Genomic DNA, 11,941 nt, shown 5'->3' with positions numbered 1-11,941 from the left:
CCGCCATAGCCATGGCCAAACCCTAACAATTCATACAAAAAATACAATAAGTCCGATTGCACTTGTACATAAGAAATTAAACCCTAATTAGATACACACAAAAATTTTCTATAAATCCGATTAGAAAGATGCTCAATCATATGAAATTTAATACAAAACCACACACACACACACACACACATATATATATATATCAATAAATCTTTCTTTTTTAAGATCACACACAAAATAAACCTTTCTTTATAAAAGAATCAGGGTAGACAGGAAGCGAAATTGAAATTTTAGAACAGTTAACCTATTGTTAACAATATAAAGTGAGAGAGAGAGAGAGCAAGATGGAATAGTTGTATATTGTGTGTAAAAAATAATTACAATAGAGAGCCTTATATAGGTTAGGTATGTGTGCAATATAAAGTATATGAGTAAATACAAATACAGTAGTATACTGGGCTAACCAATGGGCAATCTAGTCTAAGCTATATACTAACATCCCCCTCCAACTCGAGGTGGCAAGGAGAAAGCAAACTGAGTCTTGGTTCAGCAGGCTGGTCAGCTGTTAACAATATAAAGTGAGAGAGAGAAAGATGAATAGTCTGTATATTGTGTGTAAATAAAAATGTACAATAAAGAGTCCTTATATAGGCTAGGTATGTGTGCAGTACAAGTAATATGAGTAAACTACAAGTTCAGTATATTGGGCTAATCTAGTCTAAGCTATACACTAACACTTGTAATAGAAGTTTTGAACATCGTTAATGGCCAAGGATGATACGAGAGAAACTCTGAGATTTGTGTGTGTGTGTGTGTGTGTGTTTTTTTTTTTAAAGAGAGAGAGAGAGAGAGAGAGCCGATGAAGGGTGAAACCCAATAAATAAGAAAACCGTGATTGTGGTCAAATAGGAATCTACTCCTAGTCCTACTAGTACTAGGTAGTATTGGTTCAAAAAAAAAAAAAGTACTAGGTAGTATTATTTTTCTTTGATTTAAAAAAATTAATAATATTAGATTTATTTCAATCAATGTGTCGTAGCTTGCAAGGAATCACTGCCATTGAAAGTAGAGGTGATCATGGGTCGGGTTTGTGCCCAATCGCGACCGACCCGATCAAGTCAATTTAAAATTTTCAACTGCGTCGACCGGTAGAGACTCAGGTCAATCGGATGGTTTTTCGCTGGAAGGTGATCGGGTCTCAGTCGGATTTGGCCGAAACTCACTGGATTTGGCCCAAAATGGGGCAAATCTGATCGAAATTCGACGAATTTGGCTCAAAACTGGCCTTTTATGGTAAGATCTCGTCGAATTTAGGCGGATCTCGAAGAGATCTCACGGGATCTCGACAAGATCACGCCGGATCTCAACGAGATCTCGCGGATCTGTCAAGAATCGACTGAGAAAATGTATAGGCGGTGGAGGTCAGCGGCCTTTTTGGTGTAGAATCGGTCGAATCGGTTGAAATCGGGTTTAAATGCAAGGACCCGCCAACCGACCACCAGAATCAGTTGGGTACCTTAGAACCTGTTGCGCCCGTCACCGGAGTGGATTGGTTACGAGTTGTCTTTGGACAGGCTTAATTGAAAGAACAGAACGTGCGCAGAATATATATTTTTTATTTTTATTTTAAATGAAACGCGTAGAGTAGAGTTTGTGACGGGAAGAGTTTTTTTTTTTTTTTTTTTTAGGCAAGGTTTTCAAACCTCCCTCTTTGAATATCTCTCTAAATATTTAGGGCCGTTGGTAATATTGTTCTAGTAATATTGTTTAAGTGTTATAAAATACGTGTGATGAAAAAGTGTTGTGAAATACACGTGTTATGATGTTTAAATAACAAAAACTGTTATTCAAACACATTACCAAACACCTTTGAATATTTATTTGACTCTTCTTTTGAGTATGACAGTCCTCCATCCAACATACTAAGTTATTACAAGAAGGAATTCTTGAGATGACCTCAAAAGGTTTCGAAAAGTTAGTAATAATCTTTTTAATTTTCAAAATGACTCCTAATTTAATTAACTTACCATTATTCCTAAAAATATAATGAAATTAAGACCGTAAATCTACCCAACATTCATTAAAAAAAGAATTCCTAGTTCCCACTACCCCATGTTCTTTAAAAAAAAAAAAACTAAAACTACCCCGGTTCCAAAAAAAAAAAACATTATCACATTCCCACATTCTATATATATATATATATAACTTCCTAGAAAAAAAACTTCTCCTTTAATTTGTTCTTCTCTTCTCCTTTTCTCAAGGTTGTGGAATGCATAAGGAAAAACTCTAATAACATTAGATCCCATAAACTCCAAACCCACAATATTTGTTTAGTTTCTTTTTCATTCTTACATACTATTTCTAACCGACATTATCTTATTGCACACTCATTGTTTCATACGTTGAATTCTTCTTAATAGTCAAACTTTTTTATTATTATCAAAAGTGGTAAGTTTTTTAACAAAAATTATATACTATTTTCTTAATTGAATTGTATATCGTTACTTTCTCAACTACATATATTGTGAATGGGTAATTTTTCAACCTTCTATAATGTGTGAACTATATGAAAGGTGTTATAGAAAATTTGGTTATGAATGAGAGAGAAAAAGTTACACCCTTACCTCAAATACAAGAACTCCTTGAACTTTGATTTGACCATTCCCTTTAGTCAATCTAATCAAAACATAACCAAAAGGTTAGTAAGCTTAAAACTCGAAGGTCAAAACCAAAATAGATCCCAATCAAGTAAACTTTAACTTGAGGATGTTTTAAAATAAAAACTCTCTTTAATTCATTGTTTTCTAGTGAATTCGGCGTTTTTTGGGGAAAACAATCTTAGGGCCTTTTATAGTGATTAGAAAGGGGTGTAAGGCAGCTCCCAGCCAATGTGGGATTAGCTCTACATGCATTTTACATCAAAAACTTTCCTTACAAGTATTCTGAAAGCCTACATGTGCGCACATGTTCTGCATGCTCGAAGTGTGCATGCATACTTAGGGTTCCTATAGGTTTTTCTTTCACCAAAACATTCTTCATGTTAAAGAATAAAGACTTATAAGATTGGACCTTACATTAGACCTAGGCCTTCGAGTGATATCGTCATTGAGGAACGAGGGCTCAAGTTGTAAAGGGTACAAAATGAAGTGTTTACAAGTGTGACACTTAATTAAATTTGAGTCGTCATCAGGTCTTAAATTTCTTTCATTTAATAACTTAACATCAATTATTAAATATACTCTTTATCTTTAAATGTGCTCTTGTCTTTGTTGAGGTATAAATTTTCGGGCCCTAATTTCATTAGCCCACTCACCAAAAAGTACCCATACAAGCTCATAAACTATTTTGGGCCCACATAAATATTTCTCACATATTACCCAAATATTCTCCATATTATTAGCCAACTTGGGCTCCCACAAATATTCTCCATGTAAGCCCCATAAATTATCTTGGCTCTCTCACAAATATCACCCATTGTATCTCACATATTATCCAACTTGAGTTTTCACCAAAATACTTATCACACTACTACCAAAATTGGGCCACAAAATTATACTGTCTCCACAAAAAAAGGCCCAAACTCACTTACCTTGTGGGCAAAAGCCCAAAAAGCCCAACAAAACTCTCTTACAAAGCCCGTTGCTACACGGCATCTCTAAAAAGCTCATTGCTACACAGCACTCTTACAAAGTCCATTGCTACACGGCAATATTTTTACAAAATCTCAAAAAGCCCAAATGTTATTTTGGTACCTATTTACAAAAGCCCAAATGTTATTTTGGCACCTATCTACAAAAGCCTAAATATTATTTTGGCAACTATTTACAAAACTCAAATACTATTTTGGCAATTACTCATATAAAGCCCAATATTACTTTGGCACCTATTTATAAAACGCCAAATACTATTTTGGCAAAATAATTACATATAAAGCCCAATATTATTTTGGCACATATTTACAAAGCCCAAATACTATTTTGGCACCTATTTATAAAAGCCTAAATACTATTTTGGCAAAAATAATTACATTATGCTCAAAGCCCAGAACTATTCCTTGGCAAAAACATATTTTCATATACTAAAGTCCCTAACTCATAGGAAATATAAATTACTCATCTTTAAAAAATACTTCTTTATGGGAACTATGCTTATTTCTTTCCATACTCAACCAACTACAAAAGCCCATGTATATCACTCATGGCAAAACTATTCATTTTGTAGGGATGGACAAGCCCAAAAGAAGCTCAAAGGTCCAGCTGAGCCAGCTCAGCTCACATGCAAATCTCAACAGCTAAAGCTCACGTGAGCTGTCAAGTCAAATTTTAACACAACCTTACAGCTAGGGCCCATTACCATCAGTTCCAGCTTGTCAAAATCAGATCAGAAGAGGACACGTGTCCAGCAAGGGTTAAACCCTTCCTTGCCAAGCTGATTTTCATCATTTCTTATGTGACACAAATCTGAGGTGACATGACATAAAGCTGGGAAGCTTCAGCCAGCTATCTTCCCTTTCTTCTTCAACCCATTCAGTCAAAGACTAAAGGCAGCCATAACCAGACCATGAAAGCTTCTGGAATAACTTGAAAACAGCTCATTATCATCCCAAAAAAGTGTACTTTCTGGTTCATGGACCAAGCACATGAACCCAAATGGGGAAATTTAGGGAAATGTGGTTTGGAGGGCACCAAAGGGGTCTCTAGCAGAGTTCCAAGCAAAGGGCTCTAAGGTTGACACCTGGCTTGAGATGATGCAATCTGCCCTAGGGAGCTCTGATTCTAGCAATAGCAAAAGCAAGATCATTAGCCTAATACATGCTCTAATCCCACCAGCTGAGGACAATCAGCATTTAATGCTAAGTCAGAACTCTAGCTGCCATTACCTAAAACAACAAAGAACATTCTAAAGTTGAACTTACCACTCTTAGCCAAATCCGAGGAATGATCTCCAAATATTTTCTGAAGATTGAGGATGATTTAGTAGAAATTATTTGCTAATTACCCCCTCAAACTCAACTATAAATGGAACTCTCCACTAATACTTCAACGGGGACCAACAACACCAATATACGGACCAAGAGAGAAGAACTCTCTCAAAAACTTCTCTATTTCCCTCTCTCTAATTTCCTTTAAGCTCTTAGTGAGGTTCTGAGCCTTTGAGTTCTTAGTTTCAAGCTTAGAAACTAAGTTCTTTAGCCCCTAGCTCACAAATACCCCTCACACCTCAACTTTTAAGCTCTTATCCATCTCCAGTAGAAAGCCCTAGCAGCTTCACTAAATACACACTCTTACTCGCTACTCATACTACCTAAAAATGACCCTCACTGCTCACTACATATACTATATCCATGAGCATGCCCTGAAGGTATAATGATCTTGTTGCGCTAGCTGGAATCTCTCTCTCTCCCTTCATCTCACACCAAGTTTCCTCATTATTTGTTGTGATGGAACCTATGGTATTTGTTAATTCATTTACTATTGAAGGTTATGATGTAATCGTTACTATAGAGTTTTTCCCTCATGTTATTGTATTAGATGACTCTTCTCCATTGGAACCAAAGGATGATGATTTTGAAGATGCAGATGCTTTCCTTAATCTGTAAAATAATTAACGATAGCCTTTGGGCCATGCTTCAAGCCCATTGTCGAGTTTCAATCTAGGCCCCCAACCCAATATAAATCTCATTTGTCGGAAGGAAGATTTTTCTGCCCCCGATAGTCTTTTAATGTGCTCTTCAATCAATTAACTTATATTTCCTTAAATATCAAATTAGTTTGAATTCAAATATTCAAGTTTCTTAGGAATGACCATAAAATTAAATAAGTCATCAATTGTTTTGTTCTTTCCTAATCAACTTTTAAATTCAAATTCAACTATTTTCAATATATTAGGCAATATGATCTATTGATTGTCAACTATTTTGGAATTAAAACCCTTAAGCCTTTTAGGAAAGATTTGTAATTAATACCTCATTAATTATTTGTCTTTTCCTTAATTTTTAGGCTTCTGACCAGAGAACGCATATGCATTCACATGGGTGCGTACACATCTATACACACATGTACGCACTCTTTGTAAGCCTTTTTAAAATCAACTTACAAAGTGTGCTTACGCATCTAAAAAGAAGCTTGTGCGCTCTTTGTAAGCCTTCTAAAAATTAGGCTTAAAAAATGGATCATAGGCTTGAAAATGGATTTTGGGCTTAGGCTTGGTTTCTTGGGTCATATTTTGGGCTTTGTTAAGCCATTGGGCTCTACACATGGCACTGAACATTTTGGTAGCAATTTGATTTCTCGTCATTGGACTGGAGAGCTTAGATTTAGGTTGGAACGAAATAGGGTGTCTACTACATTTCTAAGGGAATGGGGGCCACCACCTCATCAAAGATTGAAGTTTTGGGGCCCAAAACTGAAGTTCTAAAGTTCTAAAACACACCATTCGTGCGCATGGTCATGGGTACACGTGCATGCTTCCAAACACAAGTGTAGAACCCTAAATTTGATTGCATTGTTGGCCCAATTTAAAACGGTCATAACCCACTCATTTTAAATCCAAATTATGTAAAATTTATGTTCAAATTGAAGTACAAGATGCCTAATTCCCAAGTTATAGCCAAAATAGTGAGAAAATGTCGTGTTTAACATCATTTTCAATGTGATTTGAATACTTTTGAATTGTAATTACCTCCAAACTATTGAGAACTCTTAAATTACCCTTGGTTGACGTATGTCAAGATCATCATTTGGATAGAGGACCAAAAGTTATTAACAGGTACAAAATGAAGTATCTATAATAACCAATATGACTGATTTCTAAATTTTCATTGATATTTTTAAAATGGGTTTTAAAATATCAATGAAACTTTTAGGAAACTTTTATGTTAGTGAACCATTTTAGGAAATTTTTTATGAAAAAAAAAAAAAAAAGAGTGATTTAACTGCTTTGACAATTTTTTCTATTCCCTATAAAAACTTTTCCAAAATTGATGGGCAGACATTAACTGGACCCTTTAAAAATTATTGTGTTATGTTATTTATCATTAGACCAAGACACCAATCGGTTTTTTAGTATAGGCGGGGATTGAATCCTAGATTTCATATTCTACCATCAAAGACTTTACCAGTTGAGCTAATTGAAACCCATAAGATTAAAATTGTTAATTATATGATTAATTTTTTTTTTCTTTTTAAAAGGATGACAATCACTTATCGATATATTTCTTGATTAAACCATTAATTTCTATTTAAACTCCAATAAATATATCTACCAACTTCATAAAATCTAAGATGGCATGATAATTCAAAAACAAATATCACATGGAAACACTAACGAGAAATTACCACAAGTATTTAGTAAAAAGGGATAGCATGTTTCTAAAATAAAATAGCATATTGCCTAAAGATGATGTGCACGACTGCTTTGTGACTTTTTTTATCTTGGTTGCGTGTGTCTAGTATTCGTTATTTATAATTCCAGTCTATAACTACAAAGGCTAGGCCATTTTGTAATTGTATTCTGATTATGTAATGTATTATAAACGTGGTTCAAAACACTAGTATTACTATTTTTATGTGTGTTCTAATAAGAATTACTATTTACTCAAAAAAAAAAAAAAAAAAAAAGAAGGTCCTCATAACCATAGCGCGCAATATCAAAAAACTCCATTACGGCATTAAGGGAAGNGTATATATATATTAATTATTAAATTTATTTTTGTTATTATTTTTATATATAGTTGAGAATTTATTTTTCATACAATATTAAACATATATCAATTTAAGAGAAATAATAAATATTTTATTTTTCTATATTATTAATAATTTTTTATCAAATTAAGAGTAATAATGGATAATAAAACAAATTCATTACTATTAAAAGATGTTCAGAAATTAGAATACAAATAAATATTAAAGATATATATTAATTTTTAAGTGGAATATTATTATTAAGAGCATGAATATTTTCTTTGTTTTGTGAAAGGGCATTCGATTCCTACTGTTCTCGTGTTCCAGCTGTATCTTGCATTTTTTTTTTTTTTTAAACTGACACTACTGGGACATGCATGCAGAATTGTTTGAGGAGTATTAAGTGTCCAACACAGGTACGACACTCCAAATGAAGTGCCCATGCTTTCTAGGGAGAACATTTCAAGTTTTCTACTTGCAAAACAAATGCGGTTTTGGATTCAGCTGGCGGAATTCTACTTGATTGATCCTCCTCCTTCTTTTCAATTCCCAAGCCTTAAAATTTTGCATCTGCACGAAATAACATATATTCTTTTGCTCTATGATCATAAAATTGGTTCATCAGACATCAAATTAGGACAAACATTCAAGTATTATGATTTCCCAATTTCCAGATGGAAAATGCAGTTTTTGGAACTTTTAAGGCTCAAACTAGAATTTTTTACATGTAAATTGAGATCGATCAAGGTACGGTATCGAAAACGTACTTAGATTGCAGAAGAGAAAAGGTGGTGAGCAGGGTGAGTGGTGTTTAGAGCTCCATTAGTGACTTGGTTAAGTTAGAGTGGAGCTGACAATTTTCATGTGGCAAAAATTTGTCAGTCCAATTACTCATATTACAGATTTACAGGAGTTTTATGTATGTAAATAAATAAATGGCTGATGATATCGTCATCAATGATGACAATATCACCAAGGGACAAACCCATAGCTTTTTTAGATTACCCGACAATAAAGGAATTCTAGACTGCACTCCCTGTCATGAACTCTGATCCAAGAAGTAAGAACTCGCTGATTAAACCTTGTGTCTCAAGGTGACATAAGGTTCCATACGTATATAGTACCTTGAGTAGGCTGCCTCCATTTAGAAGATTGCATTGCAAATAATTATTGGTTTCTTTTTGCCATAGTAGCCAATGCTCATGGAAGTTCACATACCTTCCTCGGCAACTCATAACCCATTCAGGTAGCAACTCGTACACTTCTAATCCTAGCAGCAATTTGTCTTCTAAATGAAGCACCTTAGGAAGAATTAACTATAACCCAGGTAATCTCCTCACACCAATGAACTAACTGAAGTACAAAAATGAAGTCGTAGTCTGTTTAATTTGTATATGCCAAATGCCAAGTATACAAATGTAAGGTAGAAATAGAAATTGCAATATCAATAGTTGAATTAAAAGGCGAGATATGATATGCAGAAAAATATACACCAAAAATTTGATTGTGTGAAAGATTGCCATATACCACAATTTTTTTTTTTTTGTTTCTTCGAAAGATTTCTCTTCGGAGGCTAGTGCCTTTTATCATGACTTAGGTCTTTCGCATAACTTGATCCCCAAGAAATTACTTTGGTCATTTTCCCTGTTACAATCACAATGGTATTATTGAACTTGTTCATATAGTAAGGCACAAATGCACTACAAATTTGAATGATTAACAATGGTATGTATCAAAAGTAAGGATGATGCACTGTAATGGTCAAGGATAAGTCAGCTACTAGAGCAGAGGATTGAAATACTCATGTCACCAATTTAAATATGGTTTCTGGCATATAATGACATGCACAATACTAGATATGTCAACATAGATCCTACATAATTGGTTTTCACCCTTTAAAGACTATGACTGTAATAGAACATCTATAGACAAACGGATCACCCTATGATGAACTAATGGCTATTGAGAATGAATCAAATTTGATGGTTGTATTTCTCAATCTTAAGATTGAGGAAAATTGATCATTCATAACTACTAATAAAAGATTCCTCAAACAGTTATGGATGAGTAACCCTTTTATTGAAATTTAATGATCTTAGATATATGCAAGGTAAATAAAATTTTTTAAAAAAAATGAAAGAACCCGAAAGTCTACCATTATACCTATAGTGATTGGCCAGACTATTGCTATACATAACGAAAAGAAAATAGGTAAGAACATCATTTTTAGTGTATATAATTAAGGCAGCAACCAAAAAATCTTTGGGTATCAAATAAAAATAGATTCTATACCCCCATAAAATTTGTGAATTATTTAATTTTTGCTAAGCATTTTGGGACTTGTATTACTCTTTTAACAACTAGGATAAAAATTTGTACAATAGGATATATTTCACTAAGAGGAGCCCAGAGCTCTTAATCCACACCTAATTGTTCTTTTCTGTCTTTCATTTGTATTTTTCAATTACTAATTCATAATATGTTTGTTTGGCTTAGATTTAGGAGTCTCACTTTCTGTCCCAAGTTTATTTATAGCAAAAGTAAAACATTACAGCTCAATGTTAAAGCGTCCAACTAATTTTCATTTTATGAACAGAAGAATATATTGGCATCTATTTAGGAAGCACAAGACACTACACAAAATATGTTTCTAAAGCATAAAAACAACTTACTGCTAATTGACCCAAATGACTTGCCAACTGAAATAAGAAACCTGCTATACTTGATCCACACCTGATATCTTTAGGATTTGCTAGCAGTTCCTTTAGCTGGTAGCTATTGATGATGCCAAAAAAAAAAAAACCACCAGTGAGCTACACGATCCTCGCACACTCAAATTAGCACCTGCACAACAAAGGGAAGGAAAAACCTCGCGAAGAGCACCGGTGTGGTGCCGGCCAGATACCCTCCGAAGGTCAAGTCAGAAATATGCTCACAACTCTAGAGTGCTAGAGAGGGTAAAATTAAGCGTACCTCGATTTGTGAGGGTATTGGGGCTTTTATAGTCGTCGAAAGTTGACCTTTTTTACTTGGAGTCAAAGTCTTTCCTTGTAGAAATCCTCTTGAGGAGTCCCAAACGTGATGGACAAGTCATATTCCTTATAAAGAAGATCTCCATCGATGCACGCAGCTTCTAGAACCCTAATTGCGCTAGGACTCTAATTACCCCTAGAATCTAGGAGGTGTGCCGCAAGTATTCCCATATAGGGATTCTGTCTGACATGTGGCCAACAAATCCGTCCTTACCAAGTCTTGCACCTAATGGGCCCGTCCATCAACATTGTTTGGACCCGTCAGCTTATTTTTCTCCTCTTCAGTTGCCCCCTTCACCCTATGGGTCCGTGATCTCGGAGTGAAAGGACCCATGGGGTGACGGTTCGATTTGGATCTTGAGAGACTTGTCAATCTTTAACAGGCTAGCCCGAAATTATTTCTGGCGTAGGGGACCTAAATTTTGACCAAGGCACTTTTGGGTGACATGGTCCAACTGTCCTTCCGTAGGTAAGAAGACTTAGAATTTTCACCAAGGCATTCGCGGGTGACTTAGTTCGTCCTTCCACCCGAAGGTAGTTGGACTTAAAATTTGTACCAAGGATTTTCCTCTCTAGTCTGCTTGGGGCGTGGCTGCCCTCAGGCTTCTCCTTGTTTTTTCCTGCAGCGCTGGTCCCTTCTTGATCTTCTTGTTGGTCATTCGGTGCTGCATTCTTCTGGTGCAGCTGTTCTTCTAAGTCGTGGTTTTGTTTGGTGAGACGTTCCATGGTGGCAGCGAGAGTTCGAACTTGTCTCTCGAGGGCAGTTGTGGGTGGTTCCTCTCCTTGAACGTCGTTGGTGGTTGCCATTGAGCGTGTGAGTACCATGCAACTCTTTTGTCTGGAAAGCGATAAATGGCTTACGAATCGCGTAGTTCCCACAGACGGCGCCAACTGATAATGCCAAAAAAAAAAAACCACCAGTGAGCTACACGATCCTCGCACACTCAAATTAGCACCTGCACAACAAAGGGAAGAAAAACCTCGCGAAGAGCACCGGTGTGGTGCCGGCCAAATACCCTCCAAAGGTCAAGTCAGAAATATGCTCACAACTCTAGAGTGCTAGAGAGGGTAAAATTAAGCGTACCTCGATTTGTGAGGGTATTGGGGCTTTTATAGTCGTCGAAAGTTGACCTTTTTTACTTGGAGTCGAAGTCTTTCCTTGTAGAAATCCTCTTGAGGAGTCCCAAACGTGATGGACAAGTCATATTCCTTATAAAGAAGATCTCCATCGATGCA

The 11,941-nt window shown here is 35.5% G+C and overlaps 1 long non-coding RNA gene across 1 annotated transcript; it reads right to left on the bottom strand.

The window, feature by feature from the left end:
• Positions 1-9,032: 9,032 nt before the first annotated feature.
• LOC136064524 (uncharacterized) lies at positions 9,033-11,253 on the bottom strand. Its single transcript, XR_010626155.1, has 2 exons — positions 10,346-11,253; positions 9,033-9,317 (listed from the first exon to the last, which is right to left on the bottom strand). It is a non-coding gene; the product is annotated as an uncharacterized LOC136064524 (long non-coding RNA).
• Positions 11,254-11,941: the final 688 nt, after the last annotated feature.

This window comes from Quercus suber, unplaced genomic scaffold, assembly GCF_002906115.3.
Source record: "Quercus suber isolate HL8 unplaced genomic scaffold, Cork oak 2.0 scaffold_701, whole genome shotgun sequence".
In the NCBI taxonomy this organism is placed as follows: domain Eukaryota; kingdom Viridiplantae; phylum Streptophyta; class Magnoliopsida; order Fagales; family Fagaceae; genus Quercus; species Quercus suber.
This window is presented reverse-complemented; position numbering and strand designations above follow the sequence as displayed.